Genomic DNA, 27,743 nt, shown 5'->3' on the forward strand with positions numbered 1-27,743 from the left:
ACCAACTGCTAGCCTAGGAAAGCTAGTTGCTAGCCTCAGAATGCCAGATTAATGTGTGGCTAACCATGCTAGCCATGCTAACAGTGTGTCTGTGTGGAGGCAGAGCAGCTAATGAACTCCTGACAGTTTATTTACAGTCAGACCAACATTCATGTGTGTTAATCCGCAGCGTTAAATAGTCCCCAGACGTGTTCACTGCTGTTTGGCTGGTCTTCAAATAGGAAATGTTCATAGAGTGGAGGATTTAATGATGTAATTATTTAAAAATCCCTCCTGACATGGTTTCAGAAAAATATTCACAGTGATCCATGAAGACATGATTTATTGATCCTGTGTGAATCGATCAGTCCTGATGTTTGTTTAAAAGTCATTTCACTAATTATTAAAGTGTCATAATCAGCCAGCTATCAATCGATCGTGATCCAGTCACATGGGTCCACTGGGAGGGGCGGGGCTTCACCTCTATAACATCATGTGACCCACAGACTGTCTGTCTAGCATTCCTAGGGTAGTTGTTAGCATTCTTAGGCTAGTCATTAGCTTTCCTAGGCTAATGATCAGCATTCCTAGGCTAGTCATTAGCATTCCTTGGTTAGTCATTAGCTCTCTTAGGCTAGTCATTGGCCTTTCTAGACTAGTCATTAGCATTCCTAGGCTGATCATTAGCACTCCTAGGCTAGTTCCTAGCTTTCTTAGGCTAGTCATTAGCACTCCTAGGCTAGTCGTTAGCTTTTTTAGACTAGTCATTAGCATTCTAGGCTAGTCATTAGCTTTCCTAGGCTAGTCATTAGCATTCCTTGGTTAGTCATTAGCTGTCTTAGGCTAGCCATTAGAAGTCATTAGCATTCCTAGGCTAGTCGTTAGCATTCTTAGGCTAGTTGTTAGCTCTCCTAGGCTAGTCATTAGCATTACTAGGCCAGTAATTAACTTTCCTAGGCTAGACATTAGCATTCCTTGGTTAGTCATTAGCTCTCTTAGGCTAGTCATTAGTAGTCATTAGCATTACTAGGCTAGTTATTAACAAGGCATCTGAACACTAGAATAAGAACGCTAGTCACATGCCCATGTTGGGAAAGCTAACATCCTAGGCTAGTCACTAGCATTTCAAGGATAGTCATTAGCATCTCTAGACTAGCGACTAGCAAGCCAAGGCTAGTGACTAGCTTTAATAGATGAGTAACATTCCAAGGCTACACAAGAGCATTCATAGGCTAATTGCTAACATTCCAAAACTAGCAACTAGGGTACCTAAGCCATAAACTAACAGTCTAGTCAGTAGCATTCCTTAACTTGTCACTAGCATCCCGAGGCCCAGAGACATGCACTCCTGGGCTGGTCAGTACAATTCCTCGGCTAGTCGTTAGCAGACAAGTTGCTAACATCCCAGGCTGTTTATTAGCATCCCTAGGGTATGGACTAGCTTTTCTAGGCTAGTCACCAGTATACAATAGGGTTAGCAACTAGCGCTGGCAGGCTAGTCGCTATCCACCATCTGAGATGATGTTCTGACAGAAATGTTCTGTGTTGGAACCCGGCTGTCATGAGGTTCTGACCCAGTTTTTAGAACCAGTGTATGATTTGTTTTGATTCAACGTGTTGACAGCAGAGACACTTCGAGGATTTTACTGTAGAAACTTCATTCAGCTGCTCTTCTTTCCTCTGGTGGGTTTTAAATTCAGGCCAATTCAAACTGAGCTCCTCCGACTGCGACCAACCAATGAGAGGCCTCGGCAGTCTGAGGACTATTTGTTGGGCTGAATCGTCCATCTGGATCAGAACCAATGCCAGAGAACCAGCAGCTATTTCTGAATCACTGCAGCTTCTGTTCGCTGTTTGTAGTTTAAAGTTCTGGAAATATCCAGATAATCTTTATTCTGCTGACAGATGGAAACTCTTTAACCTCACAGCTCAGATAGATGTTTGAACAGCTCAGAGAAACTAAATCTGAATAAAACCTCCTCTGAACATCTGATTCTTCATCTGCAATAACTTTGTTGATGATCAGAGTTCTACCTTCAGACTGGGAATATTTCCAGAGTTTCATAGAGGTGGGTCCAGATTTATCACTTTTTAATGGACTTTTCCAGAACTTTATCAGTCCAGCAGATAGAACCATGACATTTAGGAGGCATTAGCTTCCATAGGCTAGTCATTAGCTTTCCTAGGCTAGTCATTAGCATTATTAGACGAGTCATTAGCATTCCTAGGCTAGTCATTAGCTTTCCTAGGCTAGTCACTGGCATTATTAGACTAGTCATTAGCATTCCTAGGCTAGTCATTAGCTTTCCTAGGCTAATCATTAGCATTATTAGACTAGTCATTAGCATTCCTTAGCTAGTCATTAGCATTATTAGACTAGTCATAGCATTCCTAGGCTAGTTATTAGCTTTTCTAGGCTAGTCATTAGCATTCCTAAGCTAGTCATTAGCATTCCTAGGCTAGTCATTAGCTTTCCTAGGCTAGTCATTAGCATTCCTAGGCTAGTCATTAGCATTATTAGACTAGTCATTAGCATTCCTTGGCTAGTAATTAGCATTATGAGACTAGTCACAGCATTCCTAGGCTAGTTATTAGCTTTTCTAGGCTAGTCATTAGCATTCCTTAGTTAGTCATAGCATGCCTTGGCTAGTCATAGCATTCCTTGGCTAGTCATTAGCATTCATTGATTAGTCATTAGCATTCATTGAATAATCATTAGCTTTCCTAGGCTAGTCATTAGCATTATTAGGCTCATCATAGCATTCCTAGACTTGTCATTGGCATTCCTAGGCTAGTCATTAGCATTAGTAGGCTAGTCATATCATTCCTAGGCTAGTCATTAGCATTCCTAGGCTAGTCATTAGCTTTCCTTGGCATCTTATGACATTTTAGAGGAAAACACATCTGCGTTCTATTAAAAACTGATACCAGATCATCAGAAAAAGGAAAATGACCACATAGAGACCCCCCAAAAAAGCCACGAAAAGATGTGACATGATAACATGAGGACAAGAAATCACGACAATAATTTTTTACATGTATATATATTTTTTTTTAAAAATCAACAGACAAGGATCCAACATCATCACAGAAAGATTTAAAATCACTACAGAAAAAGATAAATCACCACAAAAATAGACAGCATTCTGACAAGAAGCTGCAAAATAAGCACAAGCTTCTTTAAATTAATAAAGTGACTGCAGATGAAGGAGTGACCAGTTTATCATCTTTAACTCCGGTTTCTCTCATCATGAAGTCACTTTGCTCTCTGAGGGTTAAAGGTTCTCTCTGGTTTGTGGTGAGTTTAATGTAAATGATGGAACCTGAAGCTCTTCCTCTAATTTAACTCTAATTATACACGAGTCAGAGCTCCTCCCTGCTCCTCCTCAGGTTATTATGGGAACACAGAATATCAGTGTGAAGCATCGCAGACGCCCTGAGAACAAAACCCAGCAGAACACTGAAAAATAACAGAAATAAAACCAGCAGAACACTAAAATAGAGAAATAAAACAGAAATAACACCAGCAGAACAAACCGTCACCCAGCAGAACAGTGAGACACGATGTAGAGAACAAACTGAAAATTCAGAGCAAATAGAGAAAATGTCTGTCTTCTGATTATTGACAGAACTTTGAAAAACAAATATCTAGATTTCTGCTGTAGATTCATCATTATTGTGCAGAAAATTAATTATTTACTACATTCTGTCCTTCCTGTTTGGAAAAAGAGATTCTATATATTTATTTGCTGTAAACTTAAAAACACAGAAAGTCTTTTTTTCTTTTCCTATAGATACACAGTTAGACAATTTCCAGCTTTTCTTTTTACCATGAACTCTCCACTAAAAGCAGAAAACCTCTACATGCACCTTTTACATTTCTTCTACTTTTTTCCCACTCTTTTTTCAATGAGCACATGTAGAAAAGGATCTATTTTTTATTCTGTCTTCTCCTGTTTTTAAACTACAACATTTCCTTTTATTAAACTAGTTCCTGCAGTAAAATCCTCTAAATGTTCTGTTTATTTACTGCAGACAGAAAACATCTCATTTTTCATTCACTATTACAATAAAAAGGAATCCAGTTTATTTCTTTATTTTACTTTAAGGAGACTTCGGTTCTGTTTTAATCCAGAACAAGTCCGTTTGATGATCCGTCGGTATTTTTACTGTTCCTGGCAGAACCTGAAGGTGCCGGAGTCTGAAGCTGGAAGCAGAACTTTAGCAGCTCAGGGTTAGCATTCCTAGGCTAGTCATTAGCGTTCCTAGGCTAGTCATTAGCATTCCTAGACTCGTCATCAGCTTTCCTAGGCTAGTCATTAGCATTTCTAGGTTAGGTATTAGCTTCCCTAGGTTAGTCATTAGCATTCCTAGGCTAGTTATTAGCTTTCCTAGGCTAGTTATTAGCATTCCTAGGCTAGTAATTAGCTTTCCTAGGCTAGTCATTAGCATTCCTTGGCTAGTCATTAGCATTCCTAAGCTAATAATTAGCTTCCCTAGGCTAGTTATTAGCATTCCTTGGCTAGTCATTAACATTCCTTGGCTAGTCATTGGCATTCCTAGGCTAGTCATTAGCCTTCCTACTCTAGTTATTAGCCTTCTTAGGCTAGTCATTAGCTTTCCTTGGCTAGTCACTAGCCTTCCTAGGCTAGTTATTAGCCTTCCTAGGCTAGTCATTAGCTTTCCCTGGCTATTCATAGCATCTGTAGGGGAGTCATAGCATTCCTAGGCTAGTTATTAGCCTTGCTTGGCTAGTAAATAGCCTCCCTAGGCTAGTCATTAGCATTCTTAGGCTAGTCATTAGCCTTTCTAGGCTAGTCGTAGCACTCCTAGGCTAGTTATTATCTTTCCAAGACTCGTTATTATCTTTCCTAGGCTAGTTATTAGCTATCATAGGCTAGCTTTCCTTTGCTAGTCATTATTTACTTTTTATTTTTTATTAGCCTTCTTAGGCTAGTTATTAACCTTCCTAGGCTAGTCATTAGCTTTCCTTGGCTAGTCATAGCATCCGTAGGGGAGTCATAGCATTCCTAAGCTAGTTAGTAGCCTTCCTAGGCTAGTCAATAGCCTTCCTAGGCTAGTCATTAGCCTTCCTAGGCTGGTCATAGCATCCCTAAGCTAGTTATTAGTTTTCCTAGGCTAGTTATTAGCTATCATAGGCTAGTCATTAGTCTTCCTTGGCTAGTCAATAGCCTTCCTAGGCTAGTAGTTAGCATTCCTAGACTAGTCATTGGCCTTTCTAGGCTAGTCATAGCATCCCTAAGCTAATTATTAGCTTTCCTAGGCTAGTCATTAGCATTCCGTGGCTAGTCATTAGCTTTCCAAGGCTAATCATTAGCATTCCTTGGCTAGTCACTAGCTTTCTGAGGCTAGTCTTTAGCTTTTCTGGGCCAATCATTAGCATTCCTAGGCTAGTCATTAGCTTTCTGAGGCTAGTCATTAGCTTTCTTGGCTAGTCATTAGCTATGCTAGACTAGTCATAGCATTCCTTGGCTAGTCATTAGCTTTCTTAGGCTAATAATTAACAAGGCTAGCACCTGAAAGCTAAAATATAAATGCTAGTCACATGCCCATGCTAGCAAAGCTAGCATTGTGACATTTAGGAGGAAGAACATGAGTTTTGGTAGAAGTCGCTGTAATTTTGGGATAGATTTGGTTTATTGTTGACGGCGTTTTGTAATTTTGAACAAATAATATTTTGAATATTTTTTGTATATTTTTGTGTAATTTGAACTTTTTGGGGTCGTTTTGGAGATTTTGAGTCATTTAGAGTTTCCAGTCACCTCCTCATTCAGAGGCTTTTATTGAAGTATTTTCTACATAATACATATTATATTTTATGTGTATATATGTATGTATATGTGTATATATATATAAACACTGAAGACATCAGAACTATAACAGAACACAGATGGAACTATGCAGTAAACAAACAGAGTTAATGTTCAGGATCAATCTACAGTGTAGAAAATAAACTGAAAGAGAAGGTGGCTGGTGGAGTAGATATAAATATATTTATGTAATACTGGACTGGGTTTGTGTATTTTACTGTTCCTGGACAGATGTGGGAGAAGCTGAAGGTTCCTCAGTGGATCTGAACCTCCAGACCTCCGGCAGATGTTTGCTGTGGAACCAGAACCTCCAGTTGTGGTCCAGGGCGGTGGTTCTAATGACAGGCTGCAGATATAAATACTGCTGCTAAACAGCGGGTGGAGCTCAGAGACACACATGGTACTGGTTTCCTCCTGGATCCTGCTGAGCAAACAGAACGTGTTCTCCTGGAGCGTGTTCTCCTGGAGCGTGTTGTCCTGGAGCGTGTTCTCATGAAACCATCCAAAGTAAACGCTGAGCTTCCTGTTTGTTCTCCTCCAGGCTGCTGGACCTCAGAGTTCTGCAGGTAGAACCCAGAGCTGAGTTTATCAGCTGACTGGTGTTTATTAACGACCAGACGTTCTGATCAGAACCCCGTCAGCTGATTGGTTCCTTAAAGGAGATTTCCTGCTGCTGCAAAGGATTGTGGGTCAGAACAGAACAGGACTGGATGCAGCAGAAAGTTCTGGTTCTGACGGGTTCTAGGAAACACCTGGGACTAACTGCAGGAGTACTACAGTAGTACTGTAGTAGTACTGTAGTACTGCAGTACTACAGTACCACTGTACTACAGTACTACAGTAGTAGTACTACTGTAGTAGTAGTACTAGTACAGTACAGTAGTACAGTACAGTAGTAGTACTACTACTACAGTACTACTACTGTAGTACTACAACTACTGTAGTACTACAGTAGTAGTACTGTAGTACTGCAGTACTACAGTACTACAGTACTACTACTGTAGTACTGTACTACTGTAGTAGTACAGTAGTACAGTACTAGTACTGTAGTACTGCAGTACTACAGTAGTAGTACTACTACTACTACAGTACTACTACTGTTGTACTACAGTAGTACTACTGTAGTACTGCAGTACTACAGTAGTAGTACTACTACTACTACTACTACTACAGTACTACTACTGTAGTACTACAGTAATAGTGTTGCACTGCAGTAGTAGTACTGTAGTACTACTACTGCAGTACTACAGTACTACTACAGTACTACTGTAGTACTCCTGCAGTTAGTCCCAGGTGTTTCCTAGAACCCAGTAGTAGTGCTACAGTGTTGTGTGTGTGTGTGTGTGTGTGTGTGTGTGTGTGTGTGTGTGTCTGTGTGTGTGCAGCTGGATCAGGTTTATAGAAAACAGGACATTCAGTCTTTATCTCCAAATATAATCCCTGCTGCTGGAACTGACTGAGGCTTTGTCTGATACACAACACACAGCACACACACACACACACAACACGTATAACACACATACAACACACACACACACAACACACACAACAGACACGCAACACACAACAGAGACACACACAACAGACACACAACACACACACACAACAGACCTCTGTTGGTTTAAATACTTTAACTTTGTCGTCACCAGCTGAATTTTTACACCTGAACCTTCAGTTCATCATGGAGTCTACTAGATGGTCCTGGTCTATGATGGTCCTGGTCCATGATGGTCCTGGTCCATGTCTACTAGATGGTCCTGGTCCATGATGATCCTGGTCCATGTCTACTAGATGGTCCTGGTCCATGATGGTCCTGGTCCATGTCTACTATATGGTCCTGGTCCATGATGGTCCTGGTCCATGATGGTCCTGGTCCATGTCTACTAGATGGTCCTGGTCCATGATGGTCCTGGTCCATGATGGTCCTGGTCCATGTCTACTAGATGGTCCTGGTCCATGATGATCCTGGTCCATGTCTACTAGATGGACCTGGTCCATGATGGTCCTGGTCCATGTCTACTATATGGTCCTGGTCCATGATGGTCCTGGTCCATGATGGTCCTGGTCCATGTCTACTAGATGGTCCTGGTCCATGATGGTCCTGGTCCATGTCTACTAGATGGTCCTGGTCCATGATGGTCCTGGTCCATGATGGTCCTGGGCCATGTCTACTAGATGGTCCTGGTCCATGATGGTCCTGGTCCATGATGGTCCTGGTCCATGTCTACTAGATGGTCCTGGTCCATGATGATCCTGGTCCATGTCTACTAGATGGTCCTGGTCCATGATGGTCCTGGTCCATGTCTACTATATGGTCCTGGTCCATGATGGTCCTGGTCCATGATGGTCATGGTCCATGTCTACTAGATGGTCCTGGTCCATGATGGTCCTGGTCCATGTCTACTAGATGGTCCTGGTCCATGATGGTCCTGGTCCATGTCTACTAGATGGTCCTGGTCCATGATGGTCCTGGTCCATGTCTACTATATGGTCCTGGTCCATGTCTACTATATGGTCCTGGTCTATGATGGTCCTGGTCCATGTCTACTAGATGGTCCCGGTCCATGATGGTCCTGGTCCATGATGGTCCTGGTCCATGTCTACTAGATGGTCCTGGTCCATGATGATCCTGGTCCATGTCTACTAGATGGTCCTGGTCCATGATGGTCCTGGTCCATGTCTACTATATGGTCCTGGTCCATGATGGTCCTGGTCCATGATGGTCCTGGTCCATGTCTACTAGATGGTCCTGGTCCATGATGGTCCTGGTCCATGTCTACTAGATGGTCCTGGTCCATGATGGTCCTGGTCCATGTCTACTATATGGTCCTGGTCCATGATGGTCCTGGTCCATGATGGTCCTGGTCCATGTCTACTATATGGTCCTGGTCCATGATGGTCCTGGTCCATGATGGTCCTGGTCCATGTCTACTAGATGGTCCTGGTCCATGATGGTCCTGGTCCATGATGGTCCTGGTCCATGTCTACTAGATGGTCCTGGTCCATGATGATCCTGGTCCATGTCTACTAGATGGTCCTGGTCCATGATGGTCCTGGTCCATGTCTACTATATGGTCCTGGTCCATGATGGTCCTGGTCCATGATGGTCCTGGTCCATGTCTACTAGATGGTCCTGGTCCATGATGGTCCTGGTCCATGATGGTCCTGGTCCATGTCTACTAGATGGTCCTGGTCCATGATGGTCCTGGTCCATGATGGTCCTGGTCCATGTCTACTAGATGGTCCTGGTCCATGATGATCCTGGTCCATGTCTACTAGATGGTCCTGGTCCATGATGGTCCTGGTCCATGTCTACTAGATGGTCCTGGTCCATGATGATCCTGGTCCATGTCTACTAGATGGTCCTGGTCCATGATGGTCCTGGTCCATGTCTACTAGATGGTCCTGGTCCATGATGGTCCTGGTCCATGTCTACTATATGGTTCTGGTTTATGGTGATTTTGCGTCTTTTTCTGATGATTTTACGTCTTTTTATGGTAATTTTGCATCTTTTTATGGTAAACTTACATCTTTTTGTGATGATTTTGTATCTTTTAATCGTTATTTTTGCATCTTTTTGTGGTAATTTTGCATATTTTGTGGTGATTCTGTGTCTCTGTAGTAATTTAACATGTTTTGTGGGTTTTTTGGGGAAACTGTTGTCATATCTGATTGAGTTTATCTGAAGTGTTTCTGCTGGTTTCGTCTCTGGATCCAGGTTTCCTGTCTAGATGCTGAGTTAAATCCCTCCATGGTGCTCTGACATTTCCCTGGTGGACACGTCATCAGATGAACCATCAGAGGCTCCACTTAACGCTGCATTACTGCCCTTTCTGAGGGAGGAAATGTGAAATGTTCCCGCCACAATAAGAGTCCTGATGGCAGCAGGAGGAAGCAGCAGTCAGCTGGGAGTCAGTCCTCCAGTAGTGCTCAAAATAGAAACAACACTGGAAATGGGAAAGTCTGTTTTTAGCCGGTTGGAAGTTTGGAGACTCTCAGAAGTTCTTCATGGATCTGATTCCAGACTTCCAGATTTCATTAAGCATCCATCCTCCTGGAGGTTTCTTCATCCACAGACTTTCAGTGTTGAATCACGTTCAATTTAATTTGGATTTTTGACAGGAATTTACAAAAAAAACACTCTTTCTAGTCAAAGTGAAAACAGATTCCACCTCGTTGTTTATAAAAACATCTCTGAGGATCTTTTTGATGGAAAACTGATCTTCTCCAAGTTCTCCTCAGACGGCATCAGGTTCTCCTCCTGATTTCATTAACCTTTACCTTTACCAGCCTTCCAGGACTTGCTGCTGAGGAACACCATGATCCTGCCACCACCATGCTTCACATCATGATGCTGCCACCACCATGCTTCACATCATGATGCTGCCACCACCGTGCTTCACATCATGATGCTGCCACCACCATGCTTCACATCATGATGCTGCCACCACCATGCTTCACATCATGATGCTGCCTCCACCGTGCTTCACACCATGATGCTGCCACCACCATGCTTCACATCATGATGCTGCCACCACCGTGCTTCACATCATGATGCTGCCACCACCGTGCTTCACATCATTGTGATGGTTTTGTGTATTTTTGTGGCAGTTTATGTATTTCTGTTGTGGTTTTGTGTATTTTTGTGGCGGTTTTGTGTATTTTTGTGGTGGTTTTGTGTATTTTTGTGGAAGTTATGTGTATTTTTGTGGTAGTTTTGGGTCTCTTTGTGTTTGTTTTGTGTCTTTGTGGTTGTTTAGTGTCTCTTTGTGTTTGTTTTGTATCTCTTTTTGGTTGTTTTGTGTCTTTGTGATTGCTTTGTGTCTCTTTGCGGTTGTTTTGTGTCTCTTGTTGGTTTTGTGTCTTTGTGGTGCTGCTGTGTGTTTTGTGTTGCTGCTGTGTGTCTTTGTGGTGCTGTTGTGTGTCTTTGTGTTGGTTGTGTGTCTTTGTGGGGCTGGTGTGTGTTTTGTGTTGCTGTTATGTCTTTTGTGGTGCTGCTGTGTGTTTTGTGTTGCTGTTGTGTCTTTGTGTTGCTTCTGTGTGTCTTTGTGTTGCTGCTGTGTGTTTATTGGTGCTGCTGTGTGTTTTGTGGTGCTGCTGTGTGTTTTGGGGGTGGGCGGGGTTGGGGTTTGGGTGGCGGGTGGGTCCTCGTGCCCCGGGCCGCCTGGGTTGGTCTTGACACGCTGGGGGTGTCGGTAGCTGCTCCCTCTTGTTCTCCGGGTTCGCGTCGTTCACGGTGGCCCCGGTGGCTCTCTGGGGGTGCCGCCCTGTGGCTCCTACGGCCCGGGGGGAGGGGCGCCCTGTTGGCTTGGCCCTGCCTTGCTGTGATTGCTGTTCTGGGCTTCGGGGTTCTTCACACTTGCATGTTTGATCAGGTCTCACCAGCTACTGTCGAGTCCCATTTCAGTGAATGATTGGTCCCGCCAGAATGTGCTGAGAATCTCTCCAGACTCTCTACCCTAAACTCATTCTCTCTTGCACTAGTATCCTCTTCTGGCCTATTCTATTCTATTCTATACTATCAAGACATCCACAATTATGGTGCTCAGTACCGTTTGTTTAATTATTTATTTATTGATTTTCTTTTTCTTTTGTGCTGGTTTGGTTTTCTTTTCTTTTCTCAAATTTTTATTTATTTTTTTATTCATTGATGGACAGTTAGTAGTTGGGAATAACACACCACCTTAAAATCTTTAAATGCAATAGCACCGCCTGTTAATTTCTATCCCTGTTCATCCTGTTCATCCTGTTCGTCCTGTTCGTCCTGTTCGTCCTGTCCAGTCTTTGTTTCCCCCACACATCACTGAGGTGTAGCACTGCCCTCCCTGGCTCATAATAGGGAATTCTAATAAAGAATGTCTGCTTAGCTTTCAGGGAGGGCTGGTGATGGTCACACACATGCACTAAATATTAAAATATTTGGCTGCAAGACTAAAATATGCATCGATCTCATACAATGTTGACTCCCCTTTTGTGGAGTTAAACAATGAGAACAAATGCAGACAAAAAAAAACAAAACTTGGAAACTCTGAAACCATCCCGTTCATCCCATAATATTACATTTATCAGCCAGAAGTATCTCCAGTTTCTCCTCTGAGCTTCACATCCTAATATTTCATCACAATCACTTTATTCTACACGTCTTATTTAATAATCAGTCCAAAATAAACCAGATTCTGTAAAACTCCAAGATTTCTGCTGTCCTGAGAGCAGCGGAGCCTGGAGGGACTCGACTGCAACCAAAAGTCTGGTGACAAAAGAATCATAAAGTTTTGAGCTGAACAGAAAAACAGGAACACATTAAAATAGTTCAATATGTGCAGGATATTCTACAATTATTATTGTAAAATCATCATTAAAATACAGTAAATAGTAGAACTGAACCATCACATATCATAAAAGAACAAATTATCTGTCAAACAGATGTTCGATGTCATTCAGTTTGATCTTGTTTGTTTTTTTATTATTATTAATTATATTTATATTCTTAAACATATTTTTTCTTCTATAAAATAATGATATTTTAGCTGATTTACATGCAGTAAATCAGGATCTTTTTTCAGGCAAATGGTAGAAACCATGTGGACTTCTCTGGTAGCTTCTTAAAGACGTTCCACCTTCATCTGGGGTTCTTCTTCAGTTCTACCTGACTGATGGAGGTTCCAGAGTTTAAAGTTCCTGCAGCTCACATGGCTGAAGATCCATGAACCACCAGGACTCACCTATCTCCAGGTGTGGATGATGTGAAACCAGAAAGTCCATCAACAACAACAACCATGCTGGTGGAGCTGCAGTTTACAAACACAGGACTGGATCTGTGAAGTCAGGACTCCAGATGTTCACCATGGAGAAACTTTATCACTGACTCTAGATGTTTCATAAGTGGTGACGGAAAAATGTCTGATGAATGAAACTGTAGAACTATAGGACTATAGAGTTGGAGGATCTTTAGAGGATCTTTAGAGGATTTTTGGAGGATCTTTAGGGGATCTTTAGAGGATCTTTAGAGGATTTTTGGAGGATCTTTAGAGGATTTTTGGAGGATCTTTAGGGGGTCTTTAGAGGATCTTTAGAGGATTTTTGGAGGATCTTTAGAGGATCTTTAGAGGATCTTTAGAGGATCTTTAGAGGATCTTTAGAGGATCTTTAGAGGATTTTTGGAGGATCTTTAGAGGATTTTTGGAGGATCTTTAGGGGGTCTTTAGAGGATCTTTAGACGATTTTTAGACGATTTTTAGAGGATATTTGAAGGTTCATCAGAGGATATTTGGAGGATCTTTGGGTGATCTTTAGAGGATCTTTGGAGGATCATTAGAGGATCTTTGGAGGATCTTTATGGGATCTTTAGAGGATCTTTGGAGGATCTTTAGGGGATCTTTGGAGGATCTTTAGGGGATCTTTGGAGGATCTTTAGGCGATCTTTGGGGGATCTTTAGAGGATTTTTGGAGGATATTTGGACCATCATTAGAGGATCTTTGGAGGATCTTTAGAGGATTTTGGAGGATCTTTGGGTGATCTTTAGAGGATCTTTGGAGGATCTTTAGGGGATATTTGGAGGATCATTAGGGGATTGTTGGAGGATCTTTGGAGGATCTTGTCCAGGTTGTTTTCTTCTGACTAGATCCTTGCTGGTCTTGTATCTACTCTCAGATGTACGTCACTTTGGATAAAAGTTTCTGTTGAGTGAAACTGTAGAATTGTAGAAAACATTCTGTAAATGAGATTTCAGTTTTGGGTTGTTAAGACATTTTTTATAGAGTTGTAGGATCGTGTTTCTACTGCATGTCGGTAGGTTAAAGCTGAACATGTGAAGCAGTGGGAGGCTTCCTGCTGCTCCTTCAGACTTCAGTCAAACATGTAATTTTAAAGCTGTATTCTGTTTTTAGGTCTGAACTTCCTCTTTGTTCTCTGCTGAGTTTCTGCTGAAGCCTGAAGTTAAAGCAGTTCTAAACTCTCAGCTGACAGGATTCCATGTTCTCCTGCTGAACATCTCAAGTTGTCCTTTTATTAATTAAATCGAGCCTCCAGTAGGAGTCCCTTCTGCTGATCTTAACTTTAAACTGATGTTAAACAGGAACAGACAGCAGCTTCTCCCTGATCACAGATTTAAGCAATTTTATGAATATTAACAGATTTAGTAGGAAAATACGTTTATAGTTTTACAGATCAGCAGAGACTCCAGGTGATAAATCATCTTATAGAGTAGATACAAAGTCACCTGTCCAGGTGTGTTTGTCTTCTGTTCAGGTGGTTTCAAATCTGAACTCATAGTCTGGTTGAAGCTCTGAGGTTCTTCTCCCTGCTGCAGCATCAGTTCTTCTCCTCAGAAGAACATCTGTGAGTTTAAACATCATTTATTTGATCCACAGGTCTCTGACTGGGACTAAACTGGGACTAAACTGGACTAAAGACTCCACCAAATATAACTTTAATTCATGACGACACAGATTTTACATCCAGTGTTAGATAAGTTGTGGCCTGTTTTGATGAAATGCACTGACTGAAGTATATCTGTATATAAATAAGTATTCTATAGAGATAAACTGCACCAAAGACACAATAAATGACCAAAAATGAGACACAAAACAAAGAAAATCACAACTCAAAATGAGAAAAAAATGACACAAAACAAGAAAAACAAGAAAAATCAAGCAAAAAATAAGAAAAGCAAAATATCAAATGAAAAATAATGTCAGGCCTGCCTCTGCAGGTCCTGGCTAGGGTCCCTCCTTCCCTTCTGTTTGTTCCTTTTTAGGAAGGAGTGACAGTGAGACAGCAGCGGCAGATAAAGACGATCTTCATCAGAGCAATCAGCAGAAGCAGGAGCGGATGTGCAGAGCCAATCAGTCCACCACTCCGTCACAATATAACCTGACTCTTCTCTTCATTCTACATCAGATTGTGAAAGCAATGAGTCAGTGTTGACTCAGTAATTCTTGCTGTGTTATTTTGAGACCTTTAGTAACGTGTTTCTGTTCTCCCTCAGCCTGGACTGCTCCTGGATTTGCACTCATCAGACCCACCTGCCTACTGGCCTTCCCCACCATCAGGATTTGTCACCCGGTTCATCCCCAACCGTTCCTCTGCCGTCGAGTGCCAGCTTCAGTCCTCACCTGCCGTCTCCACGTCCATCCCTCCGCTCCACCTTCGAGCCACAGCCTGTCATCCTTCCTAGTTGCCAGGTGAGAACCCGTCCAAGCAGACTCCGTTTAGAGTTTATAGGTTGTGGTTCTTAGAGAATAAGTTGCTATAGTAGTCTTTTGTTTACAGAACCTCTGCTCGAAGTGAGAGTTCCTGTAGTTGTGGTTTACTAGTTTCCTAGTTTGTTGGTATTTCCACTCTAAGCTGTAGAGTCTCTGGTTTGCGTGTTTTGTTTAACACTTGAGTTAGGGTGGCTTCCTTAACAGGCCTTTCGTTTTTCTGAACTTGTCGATGTGATTTGAGCGAGTGTTAAAGCTGTAGATCTCCTGCCCAGGAATTACCTGCTGTGGGTCAGCTACTATAGGCTTCTTGTTTCGTCTGCCAGCCACTAGAGGCTCTAATGTTCTAGTAAAAGTCATTATCTTATTGTTCCGGTTACTTCAGGTATTTTGAGTTTCCTTGGGAATTGTAGTTCAGTAATCCTTACTTGTTTTGAATAAATGATTATTGCTGCATTAGTCTGACTCTTTCCTGCATCTGAGCTTCTAAGAGAAAAACCTAACAAATAAATGAGACAAAAAAGACAAAGTGAGACGCAAAATTTAAAAAGACAAATGAAATGAGACAAATCAGACAAAACAAGGCAAACTGAGAGTCTGTCGAGGCTTTTTAATAACATAGTATAATAATTATAAGAATAATATTTACAGTATGAGGAGATAAATGAGGCACAAAATGACAGAAATAAGACCGACATCACAAAAAACAAGACTCAGAAAAACGACAAAGAGACAAAACTGTCCCACAGAGACTGAAAACAACCAGAATGAGACACAATGTCAGTTGTCTTTAGTGAAATGTTGACCAAAGACTGAAGATTTTGCACTCCCCCCCCCATGTTGGACCCTCTTTGTCTTACTTTGTACAACTGTTGAGTGTTTAGGTCAAATTTCAAATCTTTCTGGACACTTTGGAGTCATTTTAAACCGTCTTTATCTTATTTGGGACAAATTTTTAGTCACATTTCAAACAATTTCAGACAAGATTCAAGTCGTCTCTGGAGAAATGTGGACCAAAGACTGTATTTTAGTAGAAACATGGATCCATCCATAGATAAACACTGACAGGAACTTTATGGAGACACTAGACCAGCCTGGTTGGAGATTTTTACACTTTTTTTCTATTGTTTATTATTGACATTTTGGACTATTTTGAGTCATTTTGGACAATTTTTAATATGTTTTACTTAAATTTTAAGTAATTTTAGACAATTTTGTCATTTTGGATAGTCTTCACTCATTTTGGATAAATTTTAAGTCATTTCAGGCATACTATGACACATTTCAGACAAAATTCAAGTCATTTTGGATGATTTTTGAGTCATTGTTGAGATGTTAGAAAGTAGCTTTGAACAAATTTCAAGTCTAGGAACTTTTTGGAGACAATATACCAGCCTGGATTGAAAATGAAAGCACTTTTGTACCATTTTTAAGGGACAAATGTTACTTGTAATTGTCAATTTGGACAATTTTGAATCATTTTTGACCATCTTTATCTTATTTAGGACACATTTTTAGTAATTTTGAACAAATTTCAAACAATTTCAGATCAGATTTAAATCATCTTTGGTGAAATGTCAGCCAAAGACGTAAGATTTTAAACTTTTTCCCCATTACAAGGGCTAATAATTATTCATTTTGACTTTTTTTTTTGTAATTTTAGGCCAATATTTGTTACTTTTCATCAAGTTTTTGTCTTGTGGAACAGTTTGATCCCTGGTCTGGAGAGCTCATGTCCAGGTGTCCCTGAGCAAGACACTGAACTCCTAACTGCTCCTGATGGGTTGTGGTTAGCGCCTAGCATGGCAGCTTCCACCATCAGTGTGTGAATGTATGTGTGAATGTGATGTATAATGTAAAGTGCTTTGGGTATCGTTACAGGTATAGTAAAGCGTTATATAAATACTTACCATTTGCCATTCATGTTGGAACTTCTTTTTTATTTTTTGTACAACTGTAGAGTATTTTAGATCAAGTTTTTTTTAGTCACTTTTTAGCCATTTTAGACTGTCTTTGCCTTATTTATGACAATTTTTTGTCATTTTGGACAAATTTGAGTCATTTTAGACAAAATCTGAATAATATATATCTATATAGATATATTTAGGGTAAGCTGCACCAACGACACATCAAATGACAAAATATGTGACACAAAACAAAGAAAATCACAACTCAAAATGAGAAAAAAAATGACAAACAAGAAAAACAAGAAAAATGAAACAGAAAATAGAAAATTGATTCTGCTCATGTCGTCTGCTCATTTTCGACTCATGTCAAAACACCCTTACTGACTTTGGCGGATAAAAAGAATTGCTAATCAAAAAACAAATACATAAACGGAACACATACTAAGAAAAGCAAGGCATAAAATGGGGAAAAAAAACAGACAAAAAGGGACAAAAAAACAACACAAATGAGTCACAAAAGAAGAAAAAAAGAGACACAAAGACTGAACATAATAATAATAAACAGCATCAATGAGAAACTAAACATTAAAGAAGAAAATAGCAGAAATAAACCCTAAAATGAGACTTTAAATGAGTTAAACTGTATTTACTGGAACATGATCCTACTCTCCTCCTATAGGCGGTCGCTATGGCAGCGGGGGGGTGGGGCCTGCGTCCCTCGGTGACGTCAGTGGCGCTGTTCATTGGGTGGTGCTGAACGTCTCCGCCGTCAGTCGCCGCTCCGCTGCCGCTCAGTCGGAACCGGGAACCTGCGCTCTGCTCGGCGGGAGGACGGCGCTTCGGAGGCGGATCTCCATCAGGTCAGTGTCCGCTCCCGGGACAGCAGCGGCGGGGCGGCGACCCTCCGCTCCCCGCCGCTGCTGCTGGGGAACATCGGTTGCATGTGTGGATGTAGCGGCGCAGCGAGGGGCGCCGAGAGCCCGGGCTGAGGCCACCGAGAGCCCGCTGAGAGCTCGCCGAGAGCCGGGGAGGGAGACGGTCAGTGTCCGCAGCCGCACCTCGATCCGCCCGATCAGACATTTGACTCAGATTTGCATGAAGACAGACACACAACACACACTCTATTACACACTAACACACAATACAGACACACATAACCACACTGATGCACAATACACACAATACTCTCTCTCTCTCTCTCTCTCTCTCTGTCTCTGATGAATGAATTTCAACCTTCAGTGTTTTTTCCATTAATGATTTTATAGTTTGATGGATGACAGTTAAACTGGAAGGACTGGTTGGTTAGTAGTTGGTGGTTATCTAATGGTTAGTTGGTGGTTATTTAGTAGTTAGTTGGTGGTTATTTAGTGACTAGTTGGTGGTTATTTAGTGGTTTGTTAGCAGTTATTCAGTTCTCTGGTTTCTGGTTCCGATGGAATGTCAGGCTCTGCTGTGGATTTATTTTCTTGAGGTGTGGCTGACTGGTTTCCTCATCTTGTTTCCTCGTCTCCTCCATCTCGTTTCTTTTAATCTTCTTCTCCTTCCTGTTCTCTCTTTTTCTCTCCGTCTTTATTTCTCCTCTTTTCTTTCCTCTTGTCTCATAAATGTGATGAATTTAACTCACTAGAAACTGTCCGACCTGTTATGGAGGAGACAGTCGTGTTTCAGATCTTCAGGTGAACTCACCTGTGTGATCGTCCAGGTGAGATCCGTTCACACCTGCAGCTTCTTCTGTCCTTCAGTCTAAAAGCTGCCAGAGAACCTGTGATCATTGAGAGGCTGCTGGAGAAGTTCATGTTGGATGTAGAGGCTGAGATGTTTAAGAAGCTGCTGGTTTCTGGACCAGTAGACTGAGGAGACTTTAACCAGGATGGAGACGTCTGCTAGCTTCAGGTCAGCCTCCATGTTCTGGTCGGATGCTGATAAATAACTGATGAACTCCAGACCTGACCTTCTCCAGTCGATGATCTAAAGCTCTTGTTCGGTCTGTGGCGGTGTTTAACCTGAATCTTCTCCGTCTGATGTGTGGATCTGATGGATCAGATCAGGACGATATTGCTGCTGCATGTTTCCTTCTGATTGACCAATCACAACACAGGATGTTCAGCAGGTGGAGGGAGGCTGGGAGGGGCTCCTATAGAGACACCTGATAGGTGGGATCCAGTTTCTGTACCTGAATACTCATGAATACTTCAGTAGATCCAGTAAAACATCAGAGGAGTTCAGAGTTGATTTATTTAGAACCCAAAACTGAACCGTGTCAAATATTCTGACGGAAGTTTGAGAATTTTAGATGTTTTCAGACTTGAGATTTTTTTTATATTGAACCCTCAAAACAACCTGAGAAAACATTTTAAAGGTTCAGAATCTAAATAAATAAACTACTAGCATGAAATGAGATCAGACAGAACAGTTTATATTAGATCAGAATCAGTGGATGGATCCAGCAGAGAACAGGTTAATTAGTGAACCTGAAGATGGAAGCAAAGTCTAAAACCTCCAATCCAGGTTGGTCTAGTGTCTCCATAAAGTTCCTGTCAGTGTATATCTATGGATCTATGGATCCATATTTCTACTAAATTACAGTCTTTGGTCCACATTTCACCAGAGATGACTGGAATCTTTTCTGAAATGGTTTGAAATTTTTCCAAAATGACTCAAAGTTTCCCAAATAAGATAAAGATGGTTTAAAATGACTCAAAAGTGTCCAGAAAGACTGGAAACTTGATCTAAAATACTCAACAGTTGTACAGAGTAAGAAAGTTTTTATTAATTTTTCGATGTATTACAAATGAAAAATAATGGTAGAATAACAAAACAAAAGTAAGGAATACTGGGATACATTGCACAGGCCAGACAGACAATTACAAACATAGGATAAAAGATACATAAACAGACAGGGCATCCCATCAGAGAAAACGATAAACAAACAAAAAACACTGTATGCTGGACTGGAATAATACAATGTTATTGTGATGTGGTTATACAAGAGATCCTGATACTTTTGGGGTCTGCACCGTGTCTTAGTCCGTTTTTATGCGAGCCCAAAAACAGTCCCAGGAGGTGGTCCCATCTTCTGTATTGCCCTTTAATCTATGCAGCATAGATTCATAAGATGCTGTCTCTATCATTACATCTACCCAGTCTTTCAGACATGGGCTTCTGTCCATTTTCCAAAGTCTTAAAATAATTCTAGATGCAGTGATCAAACCAACCATAATGACAGAAAAAGCACTCTTTGAGGCGTTCTGTAATTGAGTTTTATCACCTATAAGACAAAGATCTGGGCTCAGAGGGATCGTTGAACCGAACCAGCTACTCAGAACCTGAACAACTTTACTCCGGAAAGGTGCCACCAGAGAACACTCCCAGATACAGTGAAGGAAAGTTCCAACCTCTGTTTTGCATTTCCAGCAAAGGTTGTCCTTCAACAGTTTCATTCTATATAGTCTCGATGGGGTATGGTAGTACCTGTGCAAGATCTTATATTGTATGAACTTTCCTCGAGCCTCCTTTATATATTTTCTACAATCTGACAAAATTTTTAGCCATTTATCCTGTGAGAATTCTTGTCTTAAATCTTGTTGCCATATTAATGTCACATTAGATGACTCACCGCTTATAGAGCTCCCAATCAGTTTATAAAATTGGGAGACTGTGTGGCACCCATGCGGCATGTTAAGCTAGTCCAAAATGCAGTTTTCTACAACTCCCCCCAACTTACATTTAGAGGTTATACAGCTTTTTATTTGTAGGCATTTCCAAAGATTATCTCTACCCTCCAATTTAAAATTTTGGATCAAGTCTGGGAATGGTATAAACACTCCATCTTTATACAAGTCTCCTATTGTAAGGATGCCACCTGAGTGCCACCACCTCCAGTACACAGGTGCTTTCCCGATACAAATACTGGGATTGTTCCATAAGGATGTACAGGGCTGTACATATTGTGGTATTTTCAGGATATGGTGTGCTTCCATCCAAACCTCTCTGGAGTGATTAAGAATTGGATTTGCTGAATCAACTTTCTCAATTATTCTCTCTTTCGGAGTAAACAGTAAAGATAATTCAGTCTCAATAATCAACCAGTCCACCGCTTTTCCATCCTGTTCCCAATAGTTAGCTATTTTGGCCATTTCAAATGACAAACAATATAATCTTGGTTCCAGTAGTCCCATACCCCCTTTCTCTCTTGGAGCACATAGTTTACTTAGCTTAATTCTGGCCTTCTTACCTCCCCATAAGAACTGTTTAACGAAGCCTTCATATCTTCTAAAAATTACAGGAGGTATGGTGATAGGTAGCATCATAGCCACATGGTTAAATTGGGGGGCTGTTATCATTTTTATAATGTTAACCTTTCCCCAAAGTGTACGTTTTAACCTCTCCCACTTTTCTAAACTTGTCTGGATTTTTTGTAACACTGGGTTAAAGTTCAGTGAGGGCAACTCTCCTAAATCCTGGCTCAATCTAATTCCTAGATATTTCATACCCTTGGGGATCCACTGAAAATTAAATTTTTGGACCATATATGAGTAACACAGGGCAGATATTGGCATAGCCTCAGATTTGTCCCAGTTTATAGAATAACCTGAGAGATCGGAATATGACTTCATAGTGTCCATCAAATGGGGTAGAGAGTTAAGTGGATCTGTTACCACTGCTAAAATGTCATCTGCATAAAGCAGTAATTTATGTTCGTGACCACCGCACTCAACCCCCTTAATGCCTCCATTTGTCCTGATACTGATAGCTAACATCTCCAAAAAAATAATGAATAACAGCGGGCTGAGAGAGCAACCCTGACAGGTCCCTCTGGAGAGCTGAAAGAATGGTGAGATAACCCTGTTAGTTATCACAGCAGCTTTAGGCTCCTTGTACAAAAGCTTAACCCACTTAGAGAAATGTGGACCAAACCCAAAGTGTGACAGGGTGGCAAAGAGGAAGTTCCACTCCACCCTGTCAAAGGCCTTCTCAGCATCTAAGGAAATAGCCGCTATCGGTACTTCTTTAAACTGGCTAAGCCACATTAGGTGCAGGAGTTTTCTTACGTTATCTGGGGATGATCTGTTTTTCACGAAGCCCACCTGATCAGGGTGTATGATGCTTGGCAAGAATTGTTGGAGACATTATGCAAGTATCTTTGCAAATATTTTGCAGTCCAGATTAAGCAGGCTAATAGGTCGATAATTGGATGGATTTGTTGTGTCTTTATCCTTTTTAGGAATTAGGGATATCAATGCTTCATTAAAAGTAGGTGGTATCTGGCCAAGCTCAAAGGCTTCCTGATATACCTTCTGCAGTACTGGAGCAAGGATGTCTATATACTCTTTGTAATACTCGGCAGGAAGTCCATCGTAGCCGGGAGATTTCCCAGTTTTCATTAATGAGACAGCCTTTCTTATTTCACCCACTTTTATGTCTTTTTAAAAATACTAATTCTATGTAAAGTTGGAGAGAAATTGGGTAAAGTCAGACTCCTGTTGGTAGGAGAAACCAGGATCATCTGGAGACACCATCCTGTTCTCAACATGTTCTAATCTTCATAATTAAACTTTCTGGACCTAATTTTACAGTTTAGCTGTTGGAACACTGATAGTCTGTGATATTGATGCTCGTTAATAAGATAAGATAAGATAAAGATAAGATAAAGTTCTTTATTTCTCCCCACGCCAGGGGAAATTTACATTATTACAGCAGCTTATGTAACAGTAGACATAGTGATAAGAATAAAATAATAATAGAACAATAGTAATAATATTTACAATATATACAAGGGTGAGAGATAATGAACAGAAACCAAATTCAGTGTTCAGACTGAGACACCTGGAAGGAGGTAAAACTTATCTGGGGTCAGTTTTTAGCACAACTCAGATGTGTTTGGGTTTTTTTTTATTTAAAAACTGGTTAATTTACATGAAACTTGGCTAAAATTACACAAAAATAACCACAAATTTCTCAATATTTGTCAAAAATGGCTCAAAAACTGTTCAAAATGACAAAAATGACACTAAATGGTCCCAAAATTATTAGAATTTGTCCAAAAAATGACAAAAACCTTCCAGAATGACTCAATATTTGACCAAATTAGTCCAAAAATGTCCAAAATGACTTGGACATTGTCCAGAATTGGTGAAATATGGATTATCTTCAGACTGAGACGCCTGAATAGATGTAAAACTGATCTGAGTTCTGGTAAAAACTGACTCCAGATCAGTTTAAAGCCATCCAGGTGAGAACCAGAATGACATGAAATGTGTCCTGAATGATTCTAAAATGATCCAAAATGAGGAGAATAGATCCAAGTTTTCATAAAACTTGTTGGAAATTACCAGAAAATTGTCCAAAATGAGATTTATTGTGTCCAGTCGCTCATTGATTTTCATCATTAGTTGTTTTTTACTTTGGCTTTTATTTAGTTTTTTTTTTTTTCGCAATTTTCCGCTCATTTTTCTGTTGCAGTTTTTTGTTTTTGTCCTTTTCAGTCATTGCTTACTTTCATTTTCAGTAGCCTTTTGTGTTTGTTATTTTTTGTGTCTTTCAGTTGCAGATTTGTGTCATTTTGGCTCAGTTTGCTCAGAGTCTCGTTCTGTTTCTGCCTCCAGGTTCACCGAGTTTGTTGTCGGTGGCGATTCTGTAGATTTGGTTGTTTCAGGTTTATCCTGCCACAGACTGAACCCAGACCAGCCTGATTACAGCCACATGTTTAGACCCTCATGTTTAGATCCACATGTTTAGATCCACACGTGGTTCGACTGATTCCAGCTTCAACGAGATGCTGATTCGAAACCAGAACTTCTCCAACCTTCACGTAGAGTTCCTGTCATTTCTAGCGGATCGCTGGGCTTCATCCTTACATCAGAAACAGCTTCTGGATCTCCGACTGTCTCTCTGTGGGGCAACAGGGCAACTTAGAAAACTCCACATGATCTGGAGTAAAACTACCAAAAACTAAAACCCTGTAATTGAATCCCAGATAGTTCCAGTGTTTTTATTCCTGCTCCGGCTGAAGGAATCCTATCTTCTCTTTGTTCTATGTATCTTCTGGTGTCTCTGTCTGAGCTTGGTCCTCCGTTACAGAATAAATCGGCTGCAGGTCGACCGTTGGCTGCTGAGCTCCACTTTAACCTCAGAGCTGCAGATTATAGAAATCTGTCCTGCGTCATTCAGCCTCGCTTCCTTCATAAATCTCCCTTATAATCTCTAATTCAATTCAGGAGCCCAGAGCAGAGCAGAGGTGAGGCGCCGACTAGAGGATGAACCCACTAAAGATCCTTCAATGTTCCTCTAAAGATCCTCTAAGGATCCTGACTACCTTCAGATCCAGGAACACTCATTCACTGGTTCCTGGTTTTAGATCTCATCTCAGAAATGTTTCCTAGAACCCATCTGTGGTTCTCCTGAGGTTCTGACCTCCTGAGGTTCTATTTCTGGATCCGTTCTTCTGGATAATGAGCAGCTTCTGTTCTGATGTGGTTCAGAAACCACAGACTGATAACAGACCAGGACCAGGACCAGGACCAGGACCAGGACCGGCCTGTCATTACCTGGGCGTGTGTGCAAGTGTGTGCAAGTGTGTGCAAGTGTGTGTGTAGGTGTGTAAATGTGTGTGCGTGTGTGCATGTGTGTCTATTCTGTAATTACTGAGGCTCTGAGCTTCATGTTGACCTGATTCTGTTCCTGGATGGATTTAAACAGATCTGAGTTCTGGTAAAAACTGACCCCAGATCAGCTTAAATCCATCCAGGTGAGAACCAGAACGACATGAAATGTGTCCAGAATGATTCTAAAATGATCCAAAATGAGGAGAAAAGATCCAAGTTCACATAAAACTGGTTGAAAATGACCAGAAAATTGTCTAAAATGAGTCAGAAATGATCCAGAAAAGACTCAAAACCTCAGAGAGGTTGGTCCTGGTTCTGGTCCTGGTCCTGGTCCTGGTTCTGGTCCTGGTCCTGGTCCTGGTCCTGATTCTGGTCCTGGTCAGTTCTTCCTGTATACAGTCTGTTATGTTCTGGATGAACTCTGAATATAACTGTAGAACTGTAGTATTTTTATTTAACTGTAGTATCTACCTGTAGTATTTCACTGTAGTATTTAACTGTACTATCTACCTGTAGTATTTAATTGTAGTATTTCTGTGTAGTATTTAACTGTAGTACTTACCTGTAGTATTTCACTGTAGTATTTAACTGTACTATCTACCTGTAGTATTTAATTGTAGTATTTCTCTGTAGTATTTAACTGTAGTATCTACCTGTAGTATTTAACTGTAGTATTTAACTGTACTATCTACCTGTAGTATTTAATTGTAGTATTTCTCTGTAGTATTTAACTGTAGTATCTACCTGTAGTATTTAACTGTAGTATTTAACTGTACTATCTACCTGTAGTATTTAATTGTAGTATTTCTGTGTAGTATTTAACTGTAGTACTTACCTGTAGTATTTCACTGTAGTATTTAACTGTACTATCTACCTGTAGTATTTAATTGTAGTATTTCTCTGTAGTATTTAACTGTAGTATCTACCTGTAGTATTTAACTGTAGTATTTAACTGTACTGTCTACCTGTAGTATTTAATTGTAGTATTTCTCTTTAGTATCTACCTGTAGTATTTACCTGTAGTATTTACCTGTAGTACTTAACTGTACTATCTAACTGTACTATCTAACTGTACTATCTGACTGTAGTATCTACCTGTAGTATCTCACTGTAGTATTTAACTGTAGTACTTAACTGTAGTATTTAACTGTACTATCTAACTGTAGTATTTAACTGTAGTATTTAATTGTAGTACTTAACTGTAGTACTTAACTGTAGTATTTTACTGTACTATCTAACTGTACTATCTAACTGTAGCATTTAACTGTAGTATTTAATTGTAATACTTAACTGTAGTATTTTACTGTAGTATTTAACTGTACTATCTAACTGTAGTATTTAACTGTAGTATTTAATTGTAGTACTTAACTGTAGTACTTAACTGTAGTATTTTACTGTAGTATTTAACTGTACTATCTAACTGTACTATCTAACTGTAGTATTTAACTGTAGTATTTAATTGTAGTACTTAACTGTAGTACTTAACTGTAGTATTTTACTGTAGTATTTAACTGTACTATCTAACTGTAGTATCTAACTGTAGTATTTAATTGCAGTACTTAACTGTAGTATTTTACTGTAGTATTTAACTGTACTATCTAACTGTAGTATTTAATTGTAGTACTTAACTGTAGTACTTAACTGTAGTATTTAACTGTACTATCTAACTGTACTATCTAACTGTAGTATTTAATTGTAGTACTTAACTGTAGTACTTAACTGTAGTATTTTACTGTAGTATTTAACTGTACTATCTAACTGTAGTATCTAACTGTAGTATTTAATTGTAGTACTTAACTGTAGTATTTTACTGTAGTATTTAACTGTACTATCTAACTGTAGTATTTAACTGTAGTATTTAATTGTAGTACTTAACTGTAGTACTTAACTGTAGTATTTTACTGTAGTATTTAACTGTACTATCTAACTGTAGTATTTAACTGTAGTATTTAATTGTAGTACTTAACTGTAGTACTTAACTGTAGTATTTTACTGTAGTATTTAACTGTACTATCTAACTGTAGTATTTAACTGTCCGTCAGTCTGCCCCAGGGCAGCTGTGGCTACAAATGTAGTTTACCACCGCTGAGTGAGAATGTGTGAGTGAATGAATAATGGATTCATTGTGAAGCGCTTTGAGTGCCTTGAAAAGCGCTATATAAATCTAATCCATTATTATTATTATTATTATTATTATTATTATTATTATTAGTAGTAGTAGTATTTAACTGTAGTATCTACCTGTACTATTTAACTGTAGTATTTTACTGTAGTATCTACCTGTAGTATTTAACTGTAGTATCTACCTGTAGTATTTAACTGTACTATTTAACCGTAGTATCTACCTGTAGTATTTTATTGTAGTATCTACCTGTAATATTTTATTGTAGTATCTACCTGTAGTATTTAACTGTAGTATCTACCTGTAGTATTTTATTATAGTATCTACCTGTAGTATCTACCTGTAGTATTTTATTGTAGTATCTATCTGTAGTGAACACTCACCTGTGTTTGCTGAGATCTGAACTTTGGGCTGTTGCCATGACAACAGTCAGCAGCCTCAGAGATCTGCTCTTTACAGGAAGATACACAACATACACAACATACACAACGTACACAAAATACACAACATACACAAAATACACAACATACACAACATACCACTCTTACCCTGAAAGACTTACAATACAACACAATACACACACACAATATACTCACAACACACACAATACAACACAATACACACAACACACACACAATATACACACAATACACACAATACAACACAATACACACACAATACACACAATATACTCACAGCACACACACAATACAACACAATACACACACAATATACTCACAGCACACACACAATACAACACAATACACACAACAAACACACAATATACTCACAGCACACACACAATACAACACAATACACACAACAAACACACAATATACACACAACGCACACACAATACAATACACTCACACACAATACAACACAATACACACACACACAATACACTCCCACACAACACAATACACACACACACAATACACTCACAAACAATACACACACACACACACAATGCACTCACACACACAACAACACAATACACACACAATACACACACACACAATACACTCGCACACATACACACAATACAACACAATACTCACACAATACACACACAATGCAATACAACACACAAATGCAC

General features: G+C 40.1%; 1 protein-coding gene across 2 annotated transcripts in view; it reads left to right on the forward strand.

Moving 5' to 3' along the window:
* Positions 1–14,632: 14,632 nt before the first annotated feature.
* Positions 14,633–27,743, forward strand: part of smpd3 (sphingomyelin phosphodiesterase 3) — a 52,509-nt gene continuing 39,398 nt past the window's right edge. Inside the window, exons 1-2 of one of the 2 annotated variants that reach the window (XM_055009080.1) lie at positions 14,633–14,993; positions 17,598–17,778. The gene's annotated coding sequence lies outside the window, so the exon portion shown is untranslated. The other variant, XM_023295354.3, reaches the window with a different exon arrangement.

This window comes from Amphiprion ocellaris, chromosome 3 (assembly GCF_022539595.1).
Source record: "Amphiprion ocellaris isolate individual 3 ecotype Okinawa chromosome 3, ASM2253959v1, whole genome shotgun sequence".
NCBI classification, from domain to species: Eukaryota; Metazoa; Chordata; class Actinopteri; family Pomacentridae; genus Amphiprion; species Amphiprion ocellaris.